Genomic DNA, 10,834 nt, shown 5'->3' with positions numbered 1-10,834 from the left:
ACTGGGGCGGAGGGGGCGGCGCGGAGAGGGAGGGGAAGGGCAGACGGAGGGCCGGCGGGAACGAGTGCCTCGCGCCAAAGTGGGCTGGTGCTCCGGGCGCTCGTGGCGTTTCGAAGATGGGCGGGCTAGCCTGAGTACGCCTTCCCGGCAGAGGTGTGAAAAGTCGCCCTTGGTCTTCAGCTTTCCGAAACGGGAGGCGTCTGTTGGGCCCAGGATCTGTCCTGTGTGAGGTGGTAAATTTTCGAGGGCTGCGGAGGGCCCTGCAGTTATCTCGGGCCTGCGGTGGCAGGAAAAAGTGCCGGTCCGCGTGGGGCACAGAGTGGCTCTGGGTTTGCAGCCCCCGCCCCAGCTTTAAGTTGTTGAGGGTGTTTATTTCTTTCTTTTTATTTGGTTATTTTAGAGAGAGAGTGGGGGAACGGGCAAACAGAGAGAGAGAGAGAGAGAGAGAATCCCAAGCAGGTGTCATGCTCAGCACCGAGCCGGATGGGGGACTTGAACCCACAACCCAAGAATCAAGACCTGAGATGAAATCAAGAAGAGGCTCAACCCAGTGAGCTACCCAGGAATGCCCGAGTTCTAGGTTTCTAAGTCTTATTTTCTCAGTGCCTGACCCGGCCCTCATTGTAGCTCCGCCTCCAGAAGGGGCGGGCTCAGTCCCAGGAGGCAGGGACTACCCAGGTGAGGGCGTGGTGTACTGTGCAGTCCAAATCCGCATGCTGACCCTCTTCTGGGGCTTGGCCTCCACCCCCCCCCCTCCCCGCCCCCACCCTTTGCTTTAAGGCCGGGTTTCTCAGCCAAGCCACTGCTGACATTTGGGGCCAGATAATTTTGTATATGGGGGCTTGTCCTGTGTACTGTAGGGTGTTTATCTGCATCCCTGACCTCTGCCCACAGGATACCGGGGTTATTCCTGCTGTTGTGACAGCCAAAAATGTCTCAAGACTGCCAAATGTCCCGTTGGGGGGAGGGGAGTCATCTAGGTTAGAGCCGCTGTTGATACCGGTTTGGGGGAAGTGACCCTTTTCAAAAGCAGGAAGCAATGAAGTCTTGATTACAAGAACCACTTGTGGCCTGGCTCGCCTGCTCTTCTCCCAAGAAGCTCTTGGTCTTGCTCCATCGGCTCTAGCCAGAGGTTCTCCCGGAGTCGGAGCCGCCCCAGAGGAGAAGCAGGTCCAGGTCCAGAAGGCGCCACCAGAAAAAGCACGGGCGCCACTTGTGGTCTTACTCGCTGAGCGGGTGGAGTTCTCGCAGCAGGTCGGGTCCTGCGGGAGGGTTGTATTACCTCGGGATCACTCGGGGGCAACAGTACTATGGCTTAGGGTATAATACGATAGCCTAGGGTGTACCCGAAAGAATGCAGTGGTTGGAGGAAGAAATCCAGCAAGAGGTCGCAGAGCAGAACCCCGTTTTGCTTAAGTTAAAGGTTGCGCGGGTCATTTGTCGTCAAGAGCGGCGCAAAGTTCACCTTTTTTACATGTGGGGCTACAGTGTATGAGGAAGCTGGGAACCAAGGTTGTTGTGTCCTTTAATTTCTTTGATTTCCTTTGATGCATACAATGTAGCTTTGTGTTTTGCGGGGGGTGGGGGTGGGGGCATTAGCTGATTAGTAGGCAAAACTGGACAATACAATCCATAGCGTATTTTTAAAGGACATAGCTCTTACCCCTTAGGACTAAAGATTAATTGTGACTGTTAAATGGCTCCGAGTGGAGGATTCTACTGCAGGCAGTTCTTAATAGAAACTTTTTTGGTAATGTTTATTTATTTTTGAGAGAGAGAGAGAGACAGAGCATGAGCAGGGGAGGGGCAGAGGGAGAGGGAGAGGCAGAATCTGAAGCAGGCTCCAGGCTCTGAGCTGTCAGTGCAGAGACCCATGTGGGGCTGGAACTCACAGACCTCAAGATCACAACCTGGGCCGAAGTCGGAAGCTTAACCAACTGAGCCACCTTGGCACCCCCATAGGAGCTTTTTAATCAACTTTTCCTTTCTCGATGTTTTCTCTCTCCACCCTTTTTTACATTTACTGGGGTTAACATGATTGTCAAATATTTTATAAGCATAAGTAAGCATCTTTATATGGCTTTTATAATAAAGCACATGCTTAATTTGTCATTCTTAGCCTTTTTTGGATACGTTGTAGAATGAGTGCTTGTTTTTGTCCTTTGTAGGTACAATGGAGCTATTAGAAATAGGAAAAGCCAGTGCAGCTGGATGTTGGGGAATGGCCAACATGGCCTTGCCAACCAGTCTCAGAATTGGTCCTGTAGTTAAAGAAAGAAACTTAGGAGCAGCTGTAACAAATAATGCAAAGTTCAAGACAAACCAGATTAACCTAAACAAAACTTTCCAAAAAACTATTGCCTGAAAGATCTGGTTAACCATTTTTATTTGATTTGCCTTAGACTACACTTCCAGAAACTCCAGCTAAATATAATTTGCTAATGTCAAAATAGCAGATCTGAAAATACTAGACAAGCCCTCACTCATGAAAATGGGAGAGTAATCAACTTTATATTTGGTGACCAACCATACCAGATTGGGACTGTCCTTGAAAATCCCACGTTCCAAGAAACCCTTCCTGGATGTAACAAGCCCAGGTTTTCAGCAAAGAGTGCCATAGATTGGGGGATAGGAAGAGATACAAAACCCATATTATGTCCCCTCCCCCCAAAAAGGAAGACAACATCATTTTTAGTGACAAATGAATAGGGTGATTATCTGCCTTGTGTTGACCACTGACACTGGCAGCCATGATTTGTGGTTGACCATAATGTATCTATTGTGGCATTTTCTCAGAGCAACTTAAATTCTAATCATGCGCCTTCATAGTCCACGTAACAGTTGCGCTTTGGGTGGAGTTAATACTAGTTTAATTTTTAACTTTGTGAATATTGTGACCATGTTTTCTAAGAGCTGAGATGATGAAAATGCAAGAAGAGTACAATACCAATGCCAGCAGGACCCAACCAATACCGAAAAAGAAGACTAAACATCTGTGTTGTTTTAATGACAGGCGGAAGGACACAGGCAACTGGCTTTGGATAAATGATCCAAAGAGAGCGTACTGCACAACTTGCAGAAAAGAATTTGGGGTTGGGTATGGTGGAGGGGGGTGCGAAAAAACATACGGAGACTGAGTACCACAAGTGTGGGATGAGACAAGCAGTACTTTTGAATCAATTACAAGTGTCTTCCTCTCCTAAAAAGACACCAGTGCTTGAGGGAAGATAGCAGTCGCTGAATTAGCGTGGGCATACCCCACAAATGAACATGTGTTACATGTGTTACATTATTGCTTCCTTGATTGCTCTATGAAGCTGAGTGAAGTTACATTTCCTGATTCAGAGGTTGCAACTAAAATGTCCTGTGGACGAACAAAAGGGGAACTTTTGATTAGGATGTATTGGTCCCTTCCAGCATGGAGCCGATTCTGTCAGATCTCACCAATAATCGTGCCTTCTGCAGTATGTCAAGTGATGTGTTGTATCATGGCAATAAAAAAGAGTTCCCCCTACCTCTTTGGTTCTTTGATTTGAAAAAATGGGGTTTCAAATAGGCTGCTTGGTTTCTGTGAAGATTTTAATGACACCTTAGGAAACATTAAACAAAAGAGCATTGATAATCCTGTCCAAATACAATCTAGACGTGGCTCACTTATTTGCATATTCAGCAGATAGTATGGATGTAAATGTCAGAAACTTCCATTCAGTCTAAAAAATGGAAACCTCTTACCTGTTAAATGTCCTGCACACCTTGTACACAGGCTGCTAAACAGGGATGTGATTTACTTTCTTGTGACATTGACTCTTACGTAATGAAAGTTTTTGGTGACACTTCAGTTTCAGAGGAGCAGTTAATGAGACTTCTGACTTCATAGAAATGGAAAGAGATAGACTCCTTAGACATATGCCTACAAGATGGTTATCATTGTTGCCAGGCTTAGAAAAGATGTTAAAGTGTTGGCCTACCATAAAATCCTATTTTCAAAGTGTGGGAAAAGACGAATGCCCTTCTCTAGTTGGGAAACACACTGAAGATGAAAATGGAGAAAAGGATTACAATATAACAGAAATTTATATGCTGTTACTCCACAACTGCTTGGTGGTCTTTGAAAACAAACTGGTTCATGGGATGGAGCCCCACATTGGGCTCTCGCTCCCTCTCTCTCTCTCTGCCCCTCCCCTGCTCTTTCTCTCTCTCTCTGTCTCTCTCTCTCAAAAATGAATAAATTAACATTTTTAAAAAATGACAGACATTTTAGACATGGATAACCTCTATGATGAACTTATGGATGCAAAGAACCTGATTGACAAATAGCTGGTCTACCAAAAGAAGCCTATAGATAAATATGGATGGACATTTTGGGAGAGCTGGAAACAAACTCCTACAAGCCTAAAAACCTGCTGTTGCTAGTAAGTAAGATCCTAAGTGTACCATGCTCAGATATGTTTGTTGAGAAGCTGTTTCAGTTGATGCAATCACATTGGACTGACACCAGGAATCAGTGTAATGTGGGTTTGATAAGAGCACAGTTGCAAGTCAAGATGATTTTACGTTTCATTGTATTCAGTTTTACCACTACATAAAAGAAAAGGAGGACGTTCTAAAGGCTGCAGGCAGTTTAAGAAGTATTATTGGAAAAGGAAACTGAAAGAATAAAAATATCCTGAATTACGAGATAGAAAGAAATATGCCATTGCATATTTTATTTTTTAATAAAAATAGCAATGTCTGGTGCACCCAGGTGGCTCAGTTGGTTAAAAGTCTGACTCTCGATTTCACCCCAGGTCATGATCTCATTATTGGTGAGATCGAGCCCCACATTGAGCTCTGCACTAACAGCGTGGAGCCTGCTTAGGATTCTTTCTCTTGACCTCTCTCTCTTTTCCTTCCCTGCTCATGCTTGCGCTCTCTCTCTCTCTCTCTCTCTCAAAATAAATAAACAAACAAACATTAAAAAATGAAAAGAATAGCAATGTCTGTTTAGTTAATCCTATTGTATTTAGTTTCTCTTTTTAAAAAGTCACATATTTTTGCATCTTAAGAATAAAGATTAGGGGCATCTGGGTGGCTTTGTTAGTTAAGTATCCCAACTCTTGATTTTGGCTCAGGTCATGATCTGAAGGTTCATGAGTTCAAACCCTGTATACGGCTCCACACTGACAGTGTGGAGCCTGCTTGGGATTCTCTCTCTCTAAAAATAAATAAATAAACTTAAAAAAAAATGTTTAAAAAAAGAATAAAGATCAATATAACCTTCAACATTTAAATATTCAAATTGTTTTTAAAAAGTTAACTAACTATTGTATTAGAGGAGACAATAAAAATATTGTTACATGTTTTTCATATGTTATTTGTTTAATTAGTCCTATTATTACTAATTGTCTCTGTTAACTATTCCTATTTAAATAATAGCATTTATGTAACTGAAAGATAAAGAATGGAATATGTATTTTCAAGTCTTTCATATTTTTATGTTAAAGTTATAATACTTGTGTATAATTATTTTCTATTATGGGGTGTGTGTGTGTGTGTGTGTGTGTGTGTGTGTGTGCGTGCGTGCGTCTGTTTTGGTTTGTTTTAGTTTTGTCCAACATTGGCTGTCCCTAAATCAGTCCTTTTATCCTTCTTAATTATGGAATTTTGGTCCTTGTTTTAAGTGGATTCTCTTTGGGATTTTACCCCCTCAGTACCAATTATCTTTTGCTAAAGAGAACCACCGAATAATTACTTTTGGTTGAGGAGATAAGGAAGGGCCTTGTAGCTAAATTGGTCTGTTGAAATAAAATGGATACTAGGCTTGTGAATTTTAATTTAGGCTATGTCTTGTAAATGACTCTGATAATCATAAAACTTAAATTGTTCTTTTAAAATGGTGTAAGATAATCACTCTTAACCAATCCCCTGCTGTCAGGAAACCCTCATTGTAATAATCCATCATTGCAAAGTTAAATAACTTCCCCAGTCTCATATTATAAGCATCCTGTAATAACATACCTTTGAAGTTCTTGCCATTTTTTTGTTTGAAGTCTCCCACTTTGTGAACTTTTTTCTTGTATGTATGATAAACTCAACATTTTAATTTGATCTGATTTTATTTTTGACAGTTTCTGGTGTCAGAAGTGGGATCTGAACTAGTCCCCTGAAGAGCCCCAAGGGTGGTAAGTAACCGGGTGCCAGTACCTACCGAGCCCATTGTTCTCACTGCTTTCTCACCAACCACGGAGTTCCAGGTAAGTCTCTCCTGGATCAGAGCTCCATTCTCTTTGTGTTTTCAGCTCTCTGACTTTATTGTGCATATCTATGTTTTGTTCCAGTTTCTTGGTTACCCTTCTGTCTGTAAGGGGGGAAAACCCATGATTCCTTGAGTTTCTAGACAGGAGTAAAATTCTTGAGATCCCTATAGATACAGCCATTTTAGAGACTCTATGGCAAAGATTCATTCCAATTGGCCTAAAACTCTTTCCCTACTTCTTTCAAAAACGCCTACTTCCTATATGTATATTCACTTAATAACCAGGATCTTGTCCCTTTTGGAAAAATGGGTGCGTTCTATATAGGATAACTTGGGGTTACAGTGGCCACTTTGGGGGACCTTTAACTTAAGTAAGATAGTCAATAAGATAGTCCACCTATCTTAAGGATAGGGATACTTAGTAGGGATACTCCTGAAAGAGATGATCCTGAACCTTGCAACAACAATAGAATGTATTCCTTGTTTGGTATGGAGGCCTCCAAAAGACAAAATGACTCTAAAATAGACGCCCTAGGGGGGCCTGGCTTACTTAGTGCATAGAGCATATGACTCTTGATCTTGGAGTTGTGCACTCAAGCCCCATATTGGGCATAGAGCTTACTTAAAAAAGAATAGAGGGGTGCCTGGGTAGCTCAGTTGGTTGATTATCTGACTTTGGCTCAGGTCATGATCTCACAGTTTGTGAATCTGAGCCCCACATTGGGCTCTGTGCTGAGAGCTCGGAGCCTAGAGCCTGCTTCAGATTCTGTGTCTACCTCTCTCTCTCTGCCCCTCCCCTGAGCGTGCTCTGTCTCTCTGTGTCTTTCAAAAATAAATAAACACTAAAAAATGTTTAAATAATAAAAAAGAATGGAATAGAATAGAATTAAATTTAAAAATATAAACTCTAGAGGAATCATTACAACAAGCCAATGAAAACCTTAAGGGCAAACCTCTGACATGAGAGACTTGAGCAACCTCCAGCTAATCCCTCTGCTCCTCTTTATCCTCCTTTACCTGATTCTTCTGAACCCACTAACCACTTTTATCTTTTACCCTTTCCCTCCAAGCCCCTTAAATATCAGACGTCCTAAGATAAGACCTTCTAAAGAACCAGGGATCTTTAGCCTCAGCAGAAGTTAAACTGTGTTCTCAAACCAAACTTTGAGCCATTGTAAATGATTTTCCAGAATCGAAAAAGGACAAAACTAAAAAGACAGAAGAATTGAAACATTTTCTTGGTGTCTGTGATCCTAGACTACCTGATTTTTACTAGTTCGTTAGCATGATAGTGAGTCCAAAAGATGCTTAAAAATGGCTTCCAGAACTATATTGGAAAGTCCCTACCTAAGAGTTTGAGGATCCCACCAAACATGCTTCCAGAGATAAATAAAAAGAGGAAAAAAACGAGTCAACTGCTTCAAGAAGCAGTTCTCAAAGTTTTTCCTATGAGAACATACTGGGCCGTATACAACCCTGTAAACAGAAAAAGGATGAGCCAGTGGCAGACTTCTGAATTTATTTAGAGTTAGTATTTAGACAACACCCTGGCCACAAAAGACTCTGGGGCTAGTTTTGCCCTGTGTGCCCATTTTGTTAATGGGCTTCACGCAGACCTCAATGATTTGTTAAAGGAACGTGATTTTGAATGGGACATCACTCCTCTCCCAGAGCTTCAACCTCTTGTGGAATATTTTGAAAGAATAATAGAAGAGAAAAAAGGTTATCAAACAAATAAAGTCATGGTCCTACAGCTGCAACAATTATGAGGACCCTGACCTAACTTCAAGGGATCTTGCCTCAAGTTGACAGAGATTCCTGTCAATACTCTAATCAAAAGAGACATTGGAAAAAGAATTGCCCACTTCTAAATAGAGCGCCTGTTAAACAATCCAGTTGCCCTGTAAGAGAGTGCCCTCAGCTCCCAGATTCTGGTGATAACTGTCAACACTGATAGAGCTCTGAGAAGTTGCCTGGTAAGCTACTTCAATAATTCCTTAAATCAACAGGGAAAATTAAACTAAACTTAAATGGAGAAATTTCTACCTTGTTGATAGATACTGGAGCAACTCTATTTCCTTTAAACCCTACCGTTATACATGAAGAACTACCTTGGAGTAATAAAAATATCTTTGTGGTGGGAGTTTCTAGTCAAGTTCAAAGAGTTCCCTTACTGGAACCCATAGCTGTTACCCTTGGCTCTCTCTCTGAGTCACACCTTTCTATTATGTGATACTGCCCTTGTGAATTTCCTAGGTAGAGACCTGCTTTCTATATTAGGAGGCCACATAAAATTTTCCTCAGGAGAGACAGAGTTTCCAGACTCATCAGACACTGAAGCATGATGTGTTCTCCAAGTCCAAATTGATTGTCCTGAGGAGACTATTAAATTCGATGGAAGTGTAGATGCTACAGATCTCTCTGAAATCCCTGCTACTCTGTGGGCCTTTTTCACAGATGTGGGGGAAAAAATCAGAAGTGTCAAGCCCATTAAAATTCAGATTGATCCTTCTAAACCGCTGCCACAGTAGCCCTGAAAACCCGAGGCCATAAAAGTCTCACCCTTATGATAGAAGATTGAATAAGTCAGAGGCTTCTTATTGCCTTAGTCCCTGCAAACCAGTTCTTGCCTATGAAGAAACCTCATAGTCGGGGATGGAGATGTGTATAAGACCTTAGAGCCAGAAGTGAGGTTGTGATATTGAAGCTTCCAGGGGTAGTGTCGCGTGGTTGAGCTATGTCCTCATATGCTGACCTACAAGAAGACGGTGTAGAAAAAAGAACAATCTGCAAGCTGTACCACCTGCCCTTCCCTTCATTACTTTATTGCTAGCTGCATCCTATTACTCACCAGGCTTGTCTTTTATAATGTAGATAATAATTATATTTTTTTAAACTTTTGACAACGGAAAACTCCAGACATACACAGAAGTACATATTGCAGGCTAATAGACCCTCATCCGCTCATCATGTAGCTTCAACAACTATCAACGCTTGGCCAATCTTGTTTCATCTATACACGTATCCAACCCTCCTCACTGGATTCTTTTGAAGCAAATCTTAGATGTTACATTATTTTATAGGCAACAGAGAACTCCTGAAGAAAACCGCATGCACAAAGACTTAGCCAAATACTGCCAGTTAGCACCAGCGCCTACGGGACAGCAGAACCCACAAAACCCTGCACCTCTATCCAGAAACGTCTAATAACTTGCTAAAGTTTAAGTTTCCAACTTTGCAGTTAAACTTATACTATGGGTTATCACCCATGCCCGTGAGATACCAAAGCCAACTTCTACAACGATGCTGTCTGGAAAATTCTCAATATCTTACTGAAGTTCAAGTTTACAATGTTTTAAAGTTCAGTCCATATGGATAATGGAATGAGAATTGAAATGGAAGTAGATGTGGGTTAGCCCCAGTTCTCCTAGTAACTTTAGCCTGTCCGAAAGCGAATCACGAAAAACTTGGAGACTGTTCCCTCGGAGGATGACTGCGATAGCTCAGTTTTCTTCAATCTCTGTGTCTCTAAGTCTTTAACAGATTGACTTTGAGTAGCACTACCTCTTGTTGGGGTTAGAAGAGGAAGCTAAAGTGCTCTTCACAGAGTTACTGTAGTTGAAGATGCCCTAAGAATAAGGTTAATATGTAGTAGCTGTGACAGTTTCTCAGACTTCCCTTGTTTTTGATGGACAGGTTTGAGGAGTACCAGTCATGAATATTGTAGGTGTTGATGATTTCTTATGTGTAACATTTTGTGATTAAAAATTACCAATCAGGGGGCGCCTGGGTGGCTCAGTTGGCTAAGCGTCCAACTTTGCCTCAGGTCATGATCTCGTAGTCTGTGAGTTCAAGCCCCGCGTCAGGCTCTGTGCTGACACCTAAGAGCCTGGAGCCTGCTTTGGAATTTGTGACTCCCTCTCTCTCTGTCCCTCCCCCGCTCATGCTCTGTCTCTCAAAAAATAAATAAACGTTAAAAAAAATTACCAGTTATAGTAACACCTGCTGTGATTACCTTAAATGCGCATGCGCACATTCACACACACGCATACCACCTCCATGCTATCATTTTAGTGCAAGCCACCATCATTTCTCACTCTAACCACTCAGTGGTCTCCCTGCTTTATCTTAGGCCTCCACTCCCCCATCTTTTCTCCATAGAGCAGCCAGAGAGGCTTTAAAACATAAGTCAGATTCTATGACTTCTGTTTCCCAATGCTTCAATGGCTTCTCGTCTTGGAGAATAAAATCCTACAAGAGCATTCATGCGCTAGCTCCTGGCCACCTCAGCAGTACCATTACTTAATTACTTTACCCCCTGGCTCAGTTGCACTGGCTGCAGACCCTGAAATACCCCGTGCTCCTGCCCTAGAGTCTTTGCACTTGGCCTCTCTACTGGGAACGTTCATCCCCCACGCACAGTGAGCTCCTTCACTCCTTTCAAGTCTCTGCTCAGATGTTTCCCGTTAAGAGAGGCAGTCCTCACACCCTATCTTGCAGAGCAGTCTCCCCCACAAGTCATCTTTTCACCTTCGCTTTGTTTCAAAATACTTATCACTACCTGACATCATATTCTTTATTTGCTTATTGTCTGTCTCT

General features: G+C 42.4%; 1 long non-coding RNA gene across 1 annotated transcript; it reads left to right on the top strand.

Annotated features, from left to right (window-relative positions):
* Positions 1-104: 104 nt before the first annotated feature.
* LOC123597375 lies at positions 105-10,056 on the top strand. The gene is made up of 3 exons (XR_006712097.1): positions 105-1,254; positions 6,108-6,233; positions 9,319-10,056. It is a non-coding gene; the product is annotated as an uncharacterized LOC123597375 (long non-coding RNA).
* The last annotated feature ends 778 nt before the right edge of the window (positions 10,057-10,834 follow it).

Source organism: Leopardus geoffroyi, chromosome C1, assembly GCF_018350155.1.
Source record: "Leopardus geoffroyi isolate Oge1 chromosome C1, O.geoffroyi_Oge1_pat1.0, whole genome shotgun sequence".
Lineage (NCBI taxonomy): Eukaryota > Metazoa > Chordata > Mammalia > Carnivora > Felidae > Leopardus > Leopardus geoffroyi.
This window is presented reverse-complemented; position numbering and strand designations above follow the sequence as displayed.